Below are 15,011 nucleotides of genomic sequence, written 5' to 3'. Positions count from 1 at the left end.
CCACCAATTTTGAAAATTTAGTACAAAATGAAACATAGAATATCTCATCGGTATTTTTGTATAGTTTGTGTATAAAAATGATAAGATTTTGGCTATAGGGAGTGGATAAAATATTAAAACTAATTGCGCCTTTTTAAAAAAAACCTTTTTAAAGGCAAAAAATGTAAAACTACACATGACTTGCATTTGCGGCTCCATCTTATATTTCTGTCAGCACTAAACTAGAACCTTCTTTTGACTGGCCTCCCACATCACTCTTGTCACATGGGTTTCTTAACGAAATATGGAAAATTAAATGCCAAAATTGCATGTAGCTGCATGTTGCATGAGCCTATGAATCTGGTGTCTTTATGACACCGTCGATATGGAGCAAACGCATCCGCCAGGGTCTCCTTGTGTGACCCGCAAACTTGTGCTGCCTGTGACTCCTGGGGCCCTCGGTGCCCGGGTCATGACCACTGGCTTATGTGGGACTCTGTCGCCTGCATCTCTCAGCCGCTCGGCCATTTCTCTCACTGCCCAGGCAGCGACCTGCACGTGGCACCCAGCCTCTTACGCTGTCAGTCGCTAACCCGAACCCCACGGAGTGCTGCTGGCAATGTACAGAGTGCCTGCAAGCCAACAGCAGGGTTGAAGCAGTTCAGAAGGGCGCTCAGGTGCTGGCCTCAGGGGAGACCTGGCCCCATGGATACCAGCCCCAAGCCCAGAAATGACCATGAGAAGATGTGGACCTTGTGAGGTCTGGAAGAAGCAGACACTAAAACAGTTCATAGAGGTGTTGCCACAACAGCCCAGATTCGTAGAGCTTTCTAGGGAAGATGTATCTCACCCCAGATAAATTTGTGAGTAAAAAGTACTGAGCACAGGAGGAAACAAGCTGGCGTGCGATAGAAGCAATAAACCGGAGGGTTTACTGTCGCTCTGCCATCCAGCAGTGGTAAGGCACTCTGGGAAGGCTTGACATTTGTTTAAATTGTTCAAAGAGAAGAAGCCACCTGACTCCTAAGACACTCACTTGGAAAATGACACCATAAACCCTTGAAATGTACAGTGTAGCAATTGAAGTTGAAAAACACAATAGAGAAGTGAAATTAGAATAGATACAACTGAAGAAAGAGTGAATCGTTGAATATTCTTCGTGGGTTGTTTCCCTTCTCATTAAACGGCATCCCTCATCTCTACTGATACTTTTCGCCATCAATTCTAATTTGCCTGAAATTAAGTTTACTCTAATCTTAAAAGCGTCATTGAATAACATGCAGAGAAGTGCATAAATCTGTTAATGTTCCATTTTATGACCTATCACAAGGCGCCTGGTATCCATCACCCACGTGGAGAAGATTAACAGCACCTCAAGGTTCCTTCCTGACTCCCCCATTCACCACCTTCCCTTTGCCCAAGGAAACTACTCGCCTCCGACAGCGCAGGTTCCTTCTGCAGGGTGTTGAACGGTAGGAGGAGCTGCAGTTCAAAGTGTCTGAGATTCATCTCCTGCAGTGTAAGAACTTCGTTTTTACGCTGTAGAGAATTCCAGTATTACAAATTGACCACAATGTGTTCATCCACTCTAGTCATGACAAACATTTTGGTTGTTTCCAAAAGGTAGAAATGTGCTGCGATGAATAATGCTTCTGCTATGGTCTGAATGTTTGTGTTCCCCCAGAATAATATGTTGAAAACCCAATGCCCAAGTGATGGTATTAGGAGGTAGGGCCTTTGGGAAGTGATTGGGTCGTGAGAGTGGAGCACAAATGAAGGAGATTCATGCCCTTCTAAAAGAGGTCCCTGAGGGCTAGCTTGTCCCGCCCATCACGTGGGGGCACAGTGAGAAGACAGCCCTCTGCAACTTGGAGGGGGCCCCTCCCCAGATACCGAATCGGCTGGTACCGTGATCTCAGACATCCCAGCCCCTGCAACTGTGAGAAAGAAATTTCTGTTTTTCATAAGCCACCTGGTCTATGGCATGTTATAGTGGTCCAAACAGACTAAGACAGCTTCTATGACCCTCTTGTAACTGTGTCCTGGAGCACAGAAACACATTTCTCTAGGCTCTACCTGGGAGCGAGATTGCTGGGTCGTAGGACATACATCACTTCAACTGTGACTTGTCAAGACATTTATCATCCAAAGTAGTTGCCACAGTTTACACTTTTTAAAAGCAAGGTAGAGACATCCTCTGTGTCACCTCTTTGATAATACTTGACATTTTCAGACTTGAAATTTTACCCAATCTTGTGGCCGTGTAATGATATCTCCTTGATTTAAATGTACATTTCTCTCATTCCTAAGGAGGTTGAGTGGCTCTTGATAAATTTATTGGCCACTTGGATTCCCTGTTCTGTGAAACACCTGGTCAAGTCTTTGCCCATCTTTGTATTAGGCTGTCTGTTCTTTGTATAGATCTGCAGGAGGACTTTGCTTGTTCTTGATGAGTCTGTTGTCAGTTATATGTGTTGCAAATATCTTCTCCCACTTTGGTTTGACATTTCACTCAAAAAATTTTGACAGTTCCTTTCTTAAAAATAAGGATGCCTAATTTGTCCAGGATCTCTTGTTGAAAAAAGATTCCCCCCACTGTCCTCAGTGCCATCATAAATCAAGTGACCATATGTGTGAATTTGAGTCTGGGTTCTCTATTTCTTTGGCCTGTTTGTCATTCTTGTGTCAATACCATCTTCTCTTGGGTGCTGTGGTGTATTAAAGTCTCGATATTCAGGACATCCCATGCTGTTTTTCGTTAAGAGGGTCTAGGCTTTTCTCTGCCCTCTGCACTTCTATATAGATCCTAGGGTCTGCTCATTAAGTTGCATAACAAAAATGAAAAACACCTGTTTCTTTATTGGGCCCTGTATGCTTTTTATTTTTTCCTGGGCGCTTGATCTTTTTAAGCTATTGAAAATACTACATTTGGGTTTTTTTAAATTTCGTTTTCCATTAGTTGCTGGTAGATGGAAATGCCATTGACTTTTGTATGTTAGTTTATATCCACAGTCTTGTTAAATAAATTATCTTTTCCAACGTTTATGTTTTATATGTTTTATATATCTTTTTCTTGCCTTACTAGCCTCTAGCTGTTTCCTCCAATATAAAATGGAACAGAAGTGGTTTGAACAGGTATCCTTGTCTTACTCCTGATTTCAGAGAAGACATTCAAAAAACATTTTAACATTAAGTATGATGTTTGTTGTCAATTTATTGTAGATAGCCTTAATCGGATTAAGGAAGTGCCTTACTCTTTTTCTTTTTCTAGGAGTTGGAGATTTTCCCTCCTCTGGATCTTAAATTTTATCAAATATTGCCCTTTTGGAACCGCTCCATCCCCGGAGCTATTCAGAGTAGGTGGAGGTCTGAGAGGGTCTCATCCATTCCCCAGGTTGTGGGCTGGTCCAGCCACCTGCCCAGCAGACCTACCTACCTCTGGGAGATGAGGACTGGGGTATGGGCAGAGCCTCGGAGCTGGTGGAGCTCTGGCCCCAGAGCTGCAGGGTATAGGCCTTCTCGCCAAGCATACCTTCCATTACTAGCCTGGACTTCCACAGCTCACTGCTCCTGTGGAGAGGCTGAGGTTAGGAAGAGGGCCTGGGCCCAGGGGGTGATGGTATTTGGGGGCACATTGACAGGTCCCACCTCCAGCAGTCCACTACTTGGGGACACTTCAAAGGCCATAAGGTCCTTATCTGGCTCCTGCTGGCCTGCACCGAGGGAAGGGAGCACACAAAGCATGGGCAGCTCCAGGCGCCGCCCAGAGAGCCCCCCGCAGCTCAGGTGTGCGCCTCTGGTCCGGCTCAGTGCCACGGGGCATGGCAACCCCGGGATCACTTGGGATTTGGGGACCGGCCATCTATGCAGGAAGCCCAGGTGGTGCCCGCCCGCGGTGGGGGAAGCGGTGGGCAGGTACAACCTACCCATCAGCACAGCCCAGTAGCTCCGACAGCCGCTCAGGTTCATGAGGTTGACCTCCCGGACCCGCTCCTCATCCACAAAGCAGGTCCCGAAGTCCACCCAGCTGGTGGAGAGCTGCAGTTCGGGAACGGCCACCGTGGCCCTCAGGGGCACCACCTAGGGGGCCAGAGCCTGGAATGTGGGGTCCTCGTCCCCTCCTGCTGGGCTCCGGGCCAGGGTCTCAGGGACACGGGGCCCTGCTGACCCCTGGTTCTGAAGCTTCTGAGGAGCACACAGGCAGCACCACAGCGAGTGGAAGGGGGCTGGTGCCAGCAGCTAAAACCAAGGCTGGTGGGGGTCTGCACCAGTAAAGGGTCCCAAAGACACCATCTGCTCTCCGTCCACCCCCACTCCCCCTGCCCTGATCAAGCTCTGTGGTTTCTGCTCCCTGGTCAGGCCGCCCTCCCCCGCTGGCCCATCCTCCATCCGATGGGGGCCCAAGGCCCAGCCCTCTGCCCCTCCTGGGCTCTAGGCCATCTCACCTCTTCCCTTGGCCTCAGGCCCCACCTATGCGCTGACCTGCCCTGGCTCCTGGAGGTCCCCCCCCATCACCCTCAGGCACTGCCATACACCCCTCATCACCTCAGCCTTCTCCACCCCTGGGCCCCAGCAGCCACCCAACGACCAAGCTGGAGGGCCTGCCCGGTCACAAACGGATTCTTCCTTCTGGCCTCCCTAGAAGCCACCCCTTAGGCTATTCCTTTCTGTTCCTCACCTGTACCTTCCAGCTGGGAGGCTTCACATGCCACATACCTCCTCCAGGAAGCCTTCCCTATTTCCACCCTACCTCGGCACCCTGAGCTGAGACAGGTAAGGAAGGATGACCCTCATCTCTCCACATGTGTCCTCAGGGAAAGGCCTCTTGCAGGGCAGATCAGGCCCTCAGGGCGAGGGCTGGGGCTCCTCCTCTTATTTCTGAAGACCGTGTCGGGGTCTGTCCTCTGACCCACGAGAACAGAGCCTGGCCCGTTTCCGCCCTCTCTGACATGGGGCAGGCCTGGGACTCACCTGAGTGGTCTGGTTGGGGAACTCCAGGATCAGGTTCTGAGTAAACACCATCTCTTTCTCCCCACTGGCGCGCTGCTGAATGTCCACTCCAGGCAGCATCTGGTCAGCCGGGAGCTTCTGATAGGAGAGCAGCTCCAGGGACAGCGAGAAGGACATGTTCACCTGAGCAGACGTGAACGAAGCTGTCCCCTTAGGCTGCGGAAGGCAGGCTGCAGCTTCCCCACCTGGAGTTCCGTCCTCCTTCCCTCCACGGCCCCCACTGCCTGGCAAGGCCCCAGCTTGGCCCCTGCCCACAGCCAGCCTGCAGGGCCAGCCCAGACTGAGCCAGCCCTGCCCGGTGAGCCGCCCAGCAGCGCGCCTGCCTCCACCCAGCGCCCTGTCTGGTGCATTCAGTCCACAGACACGGCACCCGCCTGCCCTCTGAGCTGAGAACCTCGAGGGGAGAGTACAAGCAAACCGCCCTTTACCCCTTAGCATGACCAGGGCTGCTGTCAGGGCTATTGGCCAGGTACTGCCTGTGTCTTTATCCTGAGGACAGTGACGAGACCCTCTGATGGCTTGTAAGCAGGGGGATGTCCAAATCAGCTTTGCCTTCCTCGGAGGTCACTCTGGCTGCTCTGGGGAGGTGGGCAAGGGGACACAAGAGTTAGGGGGTTGAGGTGTAAATTAATCCAACAGGGTGGGGCTTGGATGTGCGGCTTCCACATAGGCCAGTGGACCTAGCTCAAAAAATGTACCTAATACACCTGTTAAAATACAGATTCCTGAGCCACAAGGTCAAGAGCAAGTCAAAAATGCAACCAACTGTAAGACCCTTTATTAAGACTTTGGAAGATTTAAGGCTGTGCCTCCTAGACCCTTTCAAACAGACCAGTTTAGTAGAAACTTCTGGGCAATGTTCTATATGTGTGCTGTTCAGTACAGCAGCCACTAGCCAGATGTGGCTAGAGTCTTAATGCTTTTCAAGACACAGGAAAGGCTGAGAATTAACGAGTTAGGTATTTCAGCGTACGAAGTTGGAAATAGGATAAACATGCCCATCAAATATATAAAGAATGAAATGATAAAGAGCAGAGATTAATGAAATATAAAAGCAAAGAAGGCTGAAAGTTTGTTATTTGAGAAGATTAATTCCGGAGGCAAATGGAAAAACCTCTGCCAATAATAATTCTTTAAAAAGAGAAAAAAAAAGAGAGAGAGAGAGAAGGGACAAATAAACAATAGTACGAATTAAAAGGGAAAGAAAGGGCACCTGGGTGGCTCAGTTAGTTAAGCATCTGCCTTCAGCTCAGGTCATGTTCTTTGGTTCCTGGGACCCAGTCCTGCATGGGGCTCCCTGCTCAGTGGGGAATCTGCTTCTCCCTCACCCTCTGCCCCTCCCCTCTGCTCATGGTCACTCTCTCTCTGTCTCAAATAAAATCTTTTTTAAAAAATTAAAAGGGAAAGAAGCTCCTCAAAGGTCAGACTCGGACCAATGTTTGAATATACTCTGTGGCCCAGCAATCCCACAGCTGGGTGTATACCCAGGAGCAATGAAGTATCCACCCACACAGAAACCTGTGTGGCAGTGTCTACGGCGGCATTTTGGATTTTGGTTTTTTAAGATTTTATTTATTTATTTGACCAAGAGAGAGAGAGCGAGAGCACACAAGCAGGGGGAGCAGGAGAGGGAGAAGCAGGCTCCCTGCTGAGCAGGGAGCTGAAAGGTCTCGAGGTTCCATCTCGGACCCCTGGGATCATGACCTGGGCAAAAGGCAGCCGCTTCACCGACTGAGCCACCCAGGTGCCCCCACGGCAGCATTTTGAATAAAAGCCTAAAAGTGGAAAAAACCCAAATGTCCATTAGCTGGATAAATAAAACGTGGTATATACATGTGATAAAATATTTTTTGGCTAAAAAAACAAAAAGGGAGGACTCACCCTGCTACAACATGGATGCGTTTTGAAAACAGTACGCTAAGTGAAATAAATCATTCATAAACGGCCACATGTTGTATGATTCCATGTATTTTACTTGGCCAGAAGAGGCAAATCCTCAGAGATGGAAAGTAGATTAGTGGTCGCCTTGGGTAGGGGCTGGCGGAAATGGGTAAGGGTGGAGAATGGGATTTCTTTTGGCAGGTGATGAATATGTTGTAAATTGGCTGGGGCGATGGGGATGAAGGAGGGCACGTGATGAGCACCGGGTGTTGTATAGAAGTGTTGAACCACTGAATTCTACACCTGAAACTACTATTATGCTGTAGGTTACGTAACTGGAATTTAAATAAAAACTAAACTAAACGCACAACTCCGTGAAGACACTGAAAACCGTGGAACTGCATACTCTAAATAGATTAATTGGGTGGTATATAACTTACATATAAAGAGGGAGGTTAGTTTTTTAAAAAGATTAGCAGAAGGCAGAGTGGTGAAGAAGCAGAGAGCAAGGTGCTCTCCTGGGCAGGAGAGCAAATTGTGCAACATTTCTGGAGGGCAATTTGGCAACACTTGCAAACATTTAAAATGCGTATACCCTTGGACTTGTAATCCCCCTTCTAGGATTTACTCCAAGGAGATCATTACCCCAATACGAACGTTTGTGGACACAAGGATGTTCATTGCAGCTTTGTTATGTTAAAAACACCCTTTTTAAACACAACCTTTAAGTCATCACTAGGAGACATTACAATTCAGACTAAGTAATCAATACAATTTATGATAAAACTCTATATTTCCTGACATGAATGGTGTCAGAGGCATAATGTTGTGGGAAGTAGCAGTTTACAGAACCACATGTAATAATCCAATTATATAGAATTTAGACATGTGTTTATACATAGAGGAATGTTCATCAAAATGTTGAGTGATTTCCACTGGATAGAAGATTTTAAGGAAATATTTGAAAATTTTTTTAATTTGTATTTTTCTGTAATGTTAGAAAAATTTTTAAAGATTTTATTTGAAAGAGAGAGAGAACAAGCAGGTGGGAGGGGCAGAGGGAGATGGGAAGTAGACTCCCCACTGAGCAGGGAGCCCGATGTGGGACTCGATCCCAGGACCCTGGGATCATGATCTGAGCTGAAAGTAGATGCTTAACCAACTGAGCCACCCAGGTGCCCCTGTCATATTGGAAACTTTAAAAATATATATGTGCATGATGCTTATAAGACATTAAAGCTATTCCCAAGGAGGAGAAACATTTTTAAAAAATTTTTTAAAGGAAAGAGGACAAAGAGGTAAGTTCCACTCATCAAAAAATGTATAGTCCAACGTTACACAGATTTTTTTCAGAAGACATTGAAAGAGAAAATAGTTGTGAACTAATTTATGATGCTTGAGAAGTTTTGATAATAACACAGGCACAACTTAGGACTATTTAGAAAAGGAAAAGTGCATCTCAATCTCATTCATGAACATAGATGTAAAAATTTTAAGCAATAGATTATAAACCAAATCCAGCAAAATATAAAAAAATAAAAATTCACTTTGACCAGGTTGAATTTATTCCTGAAATTCAAGATTGGCTTAACCTTATAAAAAAGGTTAATACATTTGGGGTGCCTGGGTGGTTCAGTTGGGTAAGTGGCTGACTCGATTTCGGCTCAGGTCATGATCCCAGGGTCCTGGCATTGAGCCCCACATCGGACTCCGCACTCAACAAGGAGTCTGCTTCTCCCTCTCCCTCTGCCCCTACCCCTGCTCTCTCTCTCTTATAAACAAATATTTTTAAAATATAGATTAATATATTTGACCACATTAATAGAATTAAAAACTATCATTTACAAATCTAACATACATTAATTTCAAAAAAAACCTCTTAGGATAAACTCAAGAATGTGGGAGAATTTCTTTAACCTCATAAAGGGCATCTGTGATAATGTTCTGTGTCAACTTGACTGCGCTAAGGGATGCCCAGAGAGCTGCTGAAAACATTACATCTGGGTGCGTCTGGGAAGGTGTTTCCAGATGAGATTAGCTTGTGAACTGGTAAAGCAGAGGGCCCTCCCCACTGTGGGTGGGCACCCTCCAATACAATGAGCCCTGTGACTTGGGCATTCTGGGTTCTCTGGCCTTCAGACCCGCACAGGGATTTACATTACAGCTCCTCAACCTTCCAGCCTTCAGACTTGACTGGGTCACACCGCCAGGTTCCCTGGTTCTGCGGCTTGCAGGTGGCTGATGGTGGGGCTTCCTGGCCTCCATAGCCATAGCAGCTGAGTCCTAGAATAAATCTCTTGTCCAGCTCTCTCTGCATCCTATTGGTTCTGTGTCTCTGGAGAGCCCTGAACGACACAGTGTCTATATAAATTGTGCAGCAGAGATCGTACTTGGCGGTAAAATGTCAAAAGTGTTTTCTTTGAGGTCAGGTACAGGGACAACTGTGCTCCCACTACTTCTATTCTGCAGCTACTCGACGTCCGAGCCCAGCGAGGCGAGACAAGTAACGGGACACGCATCTTAAAATGTCATCATACAGTTGCAGATGATATGAGGGTCCCGGCTGGAAAAGTTTAAAACTCTGTGAATAAATGAGGGGTGCCTGGGTGGCTCAGTCAGTTAAGTGTCTGCCTTTAGCTCAGGTCATGATCCCGGAGTTCTGGGGTGGAGACCCGCATCGGGCTCCCTGCTCAGCGGGGAGCCTGCTTCTCCCTCTCCCTCTGCCTACCGCTCCCCTGCTATGCACATGCTCTCACTCTCTCTCTCTGACCAATAAATAAAATCTTTAAAAAATAATAAAAACAAAATAAAACTCTATGAATAAATGAAATGAAAGATACAGCTAGCTGGTCTTCAGGCAGTCCAAATCCACACACCACCTGGGATGTTCTTGGGACCATGTTAGTCAAGGAACAAGCCTCCTTTCTGAGTCCAGGCCCAGCGGGGTGCCCAGACAGAGGAGCTGGCGGGTCACCAGAGGACAGCACCACACAGTGTCCTTATTAGGGAACTTCTGGAAGATCATGGAGTATGAGAAGAGGACTTCAATCTTCAAATTTCACCAACACAGTGACCTTAGGAAGGGTTACAGAACTTCATTAAGAGGTGTTAAAAGCACAACATTACACGAAGTTTTCGAAAAGACAGGAAAGATCTTTGATGGAGTATCTCCAAACCACAGGACAGCCTTACCCCTGACACTAAGTGGGGGGGGGGGGCGGTGAGTGAAGCTCACTTTTGCATCTTCCTTGTCCTCATGTTTCCACTTCGGTCTCCAAGACAAATGGACTCATCCCCCCAAAACACCACTGGGTTCTGACCTGTTCTTCCATTCTTGTTGTCACCTCTGTGCGGTCAAGCCTCTGAGAATAAAATTATCAACTTACAGGAAAACAGTGAGCAGGGGAACATTGTAAATGACACCCCAGAGTGCCTTCAGCAAAATCCACATCATAAGAAACCCTATGGAAAAAACAACCCATCTTCTGCAATGAGTCATCTGCAAGAAAAAAAAAAAAATGGAAGGAGAACCTGCAGATGGAGGGAAACTTAAAAGGTGAATCAGCCGATCACAATGTGTGGGCATTTTGGGGTCCAGATTCAAACAAATATTTATGGCATTCAGGAGACAATTAGAAATTAGAATATTGGCAATACTAAGAAATCTTTTAAAATTTTCCTTCAGGTTTTATAATGGAATCGTGGCTGTTTTTTAAAAAGGTTGGTTTTTGGAGGCGCCTGGGTGGCTGAGTTGGTTGAGTGTCCAGCTCTTGGTTTTGGCTCAGGTCATGATCTCAGGGTTGTGGGATCAAGCCCCATGTGGGGCTTCATGCTCAGTGGGGAGTCTGCTCGTTCCTCTCCCTCTGCCCCTCCCTCCACACTGTCTCTCTCTCTGTCTCTTTCGAAATAAGTAAATAAATAAAAATCTTTAAAAAAATAAAAAGGTTGTTTTAAAAAAATACCTACTGATGAAATGATATAGCATCTGGGATTACTTCAAAATAATAATAAAGTAGGGGAAATGATGGGTGGGGGAGTATGGCTGGGCCAGGGTCGGTGGGCAGGATGGGCCAAGGGTGGATGTTTTGGGGGCTGTGTGATGGGTCCAGAGGAGTTCATTATACCATTCTATCTACTTTCATGGATTTTCAAAGGTCTCCATTAAAAAGCCTTTAAAATTTTAATGACATAAAAAAGAGAAATTGGTTTGAATAAGATTAAGCATTCCTTGGGAAAACATGAATATATTTTTTAAAGATTTTATTTATTTATGTGACAGAGAGAGAGAGAGCACAAGCAAGGGGAGCAGCAGGCAGAGGGAGAGGGAGAAGCAGACTCCTTGCTGAGCAGGGAGCCCTACATGGGGCTCGATCCCAGGACCCCAGGATCATGACTGGAGCCAAAGGCAGCTGCCTAACTGACTGAGCCACCCAGGCGCCCTGCCAAACTCTCTTTTGAAGTGTGTGCAAATACTTACAATGTAAAGTGCTTTCTAGTCTACAGTTTGTGAAAAGGTTATGCTCACAAATTGACACTTGGTTCACACATACAAATGATTCTATATTGTCAATGTCATAAAGTTAATATATTTTCACAATTGCAATTTTATTTTTCAAAACAAGCCGCCAGTTTAAAAAGCATACCCTGACCACGTCATTCCCCTGCTCCTGTCTTCCAGGGGCTTCTTGTCCTCAGCCACTGACTTGCCACTGAGGAAGGGCCGCCGGCTCCACCGTTCACCTCCCTCATCCGTTTGGATAAAGAGAGGGAGCACAAATCCTCACAGGGCATTGGACCCAGGTCCAGTGGGGAGCATTCTCAGGGAGCGACCCTGCCCCGAGCTTTGTCAGGGCCGGGAGAGCTGGGTCCTGGATGCCTGAGGTCAGGCTTATTTTAGGCTAGAGGCCAACAGCTTTCCTGTTCCCTCTGAAGGCTGAGCTGGTGACCAGGCCTGAGTGCTGTGACAGCAGGGCCTGGCTCGACATTGTGGTTTTTAGTTCTTTATGAAGGTTTTGGGTTTTTTTTCCACATTTCTGATTTTGTTTTTTTTTTTCAAGAGGTTGGTCTTTTTCTCTGGAGTCAAAGACTAGCTCTTGGATTATTTTGTGTGTGTGTGTGTTTGTACTATTTTCTTATTGTTTTTGCCTTGTTTGCCTTTTTTTCTATTTTCCTGCAGGAACATCTTCTTTTCTTTTCTTTTCTTTTCTTTTCTTTTCTTTTCTTTCTTTTCTTTTCTCTTTTCTTTTTCCCCTAACCTCCTGAATTATGGGGTATAATAGTTTCCTAAGGCTGCTAAAGAAAGAAAATACCGTAAACTAGGTGGCTGAAACGGAAACTATCTTCCACAGTTTGTAAGCTAGAAATCCGAAATTGAAATTTTGGCAGGGCCACGCTCCTTCCAGAGGGTCTAGGGAGCAACCTTTCCTTCTAGCTTCTGCGTGCTGGCAATCTTTGGGAGCCTCCCGACTTGCAGATGCCTCACTCCAATCTCTACCCGTCTTCACGTGGCCTCCTCCCCTGAGTATATCCATGTCTAAATTGCCCTCCTCTTATGGAAACACCAGTCATTAGATTCGGACCCACCCTAATCCAGTACGACATCATCTTAACTAGATTACGGCTGCAAAGACTTTATTTCCAAATAAAGTCACACCTGCAGGCACCATGAGTTATAACTTCACCTGTATTTGGAGGGGCACACAATCATACTTACTGCATAGAGTTAATTTCTTTTCACTCTTTCATGAAAACACTAAAGAATGTGCATTTAAGAATATAGCTCACCTGTGAGTCAATCCCAAAGATTCTGCTAAAGACGCTTTTGTTTTCTTGCTTCCTAGAGAGTGTGCTAGATTTTGATTTCTTCTTCGACCCATAATTATTTAAGAGAATGAGTTAAAAGTCCTAAGCACTTTGAGATATCCCATTATTGCTGTCTTGTTAGCTTGTTTCCTTTTTTAAAAAATTCTTTTAGGGAGCCTGGGTGGTTCAGTCAGTTAAGCGTCTGCCTTTGGCCCAGGTCATGATCCTGGGGCCCTGGGATTGAGCCCCACATTGGGCTCCCTGCTCAGCGGAGAGTCTGCTTCTCCTTTTCCCCTTGCTCCTCCCCGCTGCTCATGCTTTCTCTCTCTGTCAAATAAATAAATAAAACCTTTAAAAAAATTCTTTTAGTCTGAAACTTGAAAGTTCAATAATTTATCAACCAAAAAAACCCCAAACCCAACAATACTGAGTTAATTAAAATGCAAACGTCACCCGCCAACCACCAGTTTCTAAATCTCATTCACACAGATAATTGTTAATTACTTGGAGTTAATCTTTCCGGGTCTTTCCTGTATACATGTTTAATTATCTGCCCCAAATGTTCAGGGAGGGAGGAAGGGCAAATACCAAGGCACAAATGCAATAAAACCACAAAAATGGAAGATATCCACACCAACATTTGATTTTCCTAAATCAAATTTGCTTCTGAGGTGAAAACACATAAACAGCAGGTGTATCCACACTCTGGCGAAAATAAACACTTTTCTCCTCAGGGCTCTTGAGAATCTGTTTGCTTAAACATCAAAGTCCATCAAACTTTTCTCCAGATATAAACACAAAAATCAGCTTTAAAAAATCTTAACCTCAGCTAAATCAGTTACTTATTTAACTGGAGGAAGGACCACTCCTTACTCTCAAACTTAGACAAACAAACCTCCGTGACATCTGCCTTGTTAGGGGCTATAGTTCAAAGCATTCTTTTCCCTCATAACAACCTCCCACTCATCTTACAAGGAATTTGTACTACCTTTGTTATAGAATAGACAGAAGAATTATTTAATTTGTAACATATCACGAGATGAAATCTATAAAATCTCAGACAGATACAGTAAATTAGTGAACCTGAATTATAATTGATTGTCTATTTCATTCCTTAATTTCTTTTTTTAAAAGATGTTATTTATTTATTTATTTGACAGATTGAGAGAGAGCGAGCCAGTGAGAGAGGGAACACAAGCAGGGGGAGTGGGAGAGGAAGAAGCAGGCTCCCAGTGGAGCAGGGAGCCTGATGCGGGGCTTGATCCCAGCACCCTGGGATCACGCCCTGAGCCAAAGGCAGACGCTTAACGACTGAGCCACCCAGGCGCCACTCATTCCTTGATTTCTGATTAATTTTTAAAGATTTTATTTATTTCTTGATGGGAGGGTGCACAAGCAGGGGCAAAGAGAGAGGGAGAAGCAGACTCCCCACTGAGCAGGGAGCCCAAAACAGGGCTGGGCTGGATCCCAGGACACAGGCTCAACCCCAGGACTCTGGGATCATGACCTAAGCCAAAGGCAGATGCTTAACCGACAGAGCCACCCAGGCGCCCCCTGATTATTTTTGATTTGGTGATTTTTATCTTTGTCTTAGAAGTGAAAGGGATAAGAATTAAAGCTACCAATTCTAACTTTTCACTCTTAAAACCACTTATTTAGAAAAAAATATATAAGCCTGGATGATTTCAATAGTTCAGTGCTAGTGAACACAGATTTAGGCTGGGTGGGATAAAAAACAACTAGTTTGCTATTTTTACATGAGCATAATAAAACGTATTGGAATTTATACACACTGAATCTTTAGAAAGAAAGCATATTTTCTTCAGGACTCTTGCAAAGAAAAAATGCTTATTTTGAGAAAAGTCCATGTTGACTTTGAGAAAAATCCATGTCGTGGCTGCCAACTTCAAAGAATGAACAGATATTCTGGTGGTGTTTCACTGGAGACCAGATTTGAATTTAGGCTTGTCTCCATTTTCCTATGTTACAATGAATTTCACTATTATATGTACTAAATGAAAACATTTTTCTTTCTCTGAAACACTTGTATCTAGCGTTTACCTCAGGCTGATTAGTTTTCACTGATTTCTATATTATGATGTAATTTATTCAGCTGACACACACCTAGATTCAAAGAAAACTCAATGATTCAAAAATCAAAGGCCTTCCTAATAGAAGAAAACATAGGCCGATATCTTTGTAGAAAATGTCTGATAATAGCTCTGTAGTCGGAGAGTAATACTGCTTAAACAAGATCAAAGAGCTCTGACACTAAGGAGAAAAATTGATGGATTTTATTGTATTTAAGTTAAAGATTTCCAGTCAACAAAGGGCAAGAC

General features: G+C 45.2%; 1 long non-coding RNA gene across 1 annotated transcript; it reads right to left on the bottom strand.

The window, feature by feature from the left end:
* Window positions 1-1,356: 1,356 nt before the first annotated feature.
* Window positions 1,357-4,200, bottom strand: LOC130544406 (uncharacterized). Its single transcript, XR_008960656.1, has 3 exons — window positions 3,906-4,200; window positions 3,416-3,549; window positions 1,357-1,518 (listed from the first exon to the last, which is right to left on the bottom strand). It is a non-coding gene; the product is annotated as an uncharacterized LOC130544406 (long non-coding RNA).
* Window positions 4,201-15,011: the final 10,811 nt, after the last annotated feature.

This window comes from Ursus arctos, unplaced genomic scaffold (assembly GCF_023065955.2).
Source record: "Ursus arctos isolate Adak ecotype North America unplaced genomic scaffold, UrsArc2.0 scaffold_20, whole genome shotgun sequence".
NCBI classification, from domain to species: domain Eukaryota; kingdom Metazoa; phylum Chordata; class Mammalia; order Carnivora; family Ursidae; genus Ursus; species Ursus arctos.
The sequence above is the reverse complement of the archived record's forward strand: the minus strand, read 5'-3'. Positions and strand labels throughout refer to the sequence as shown.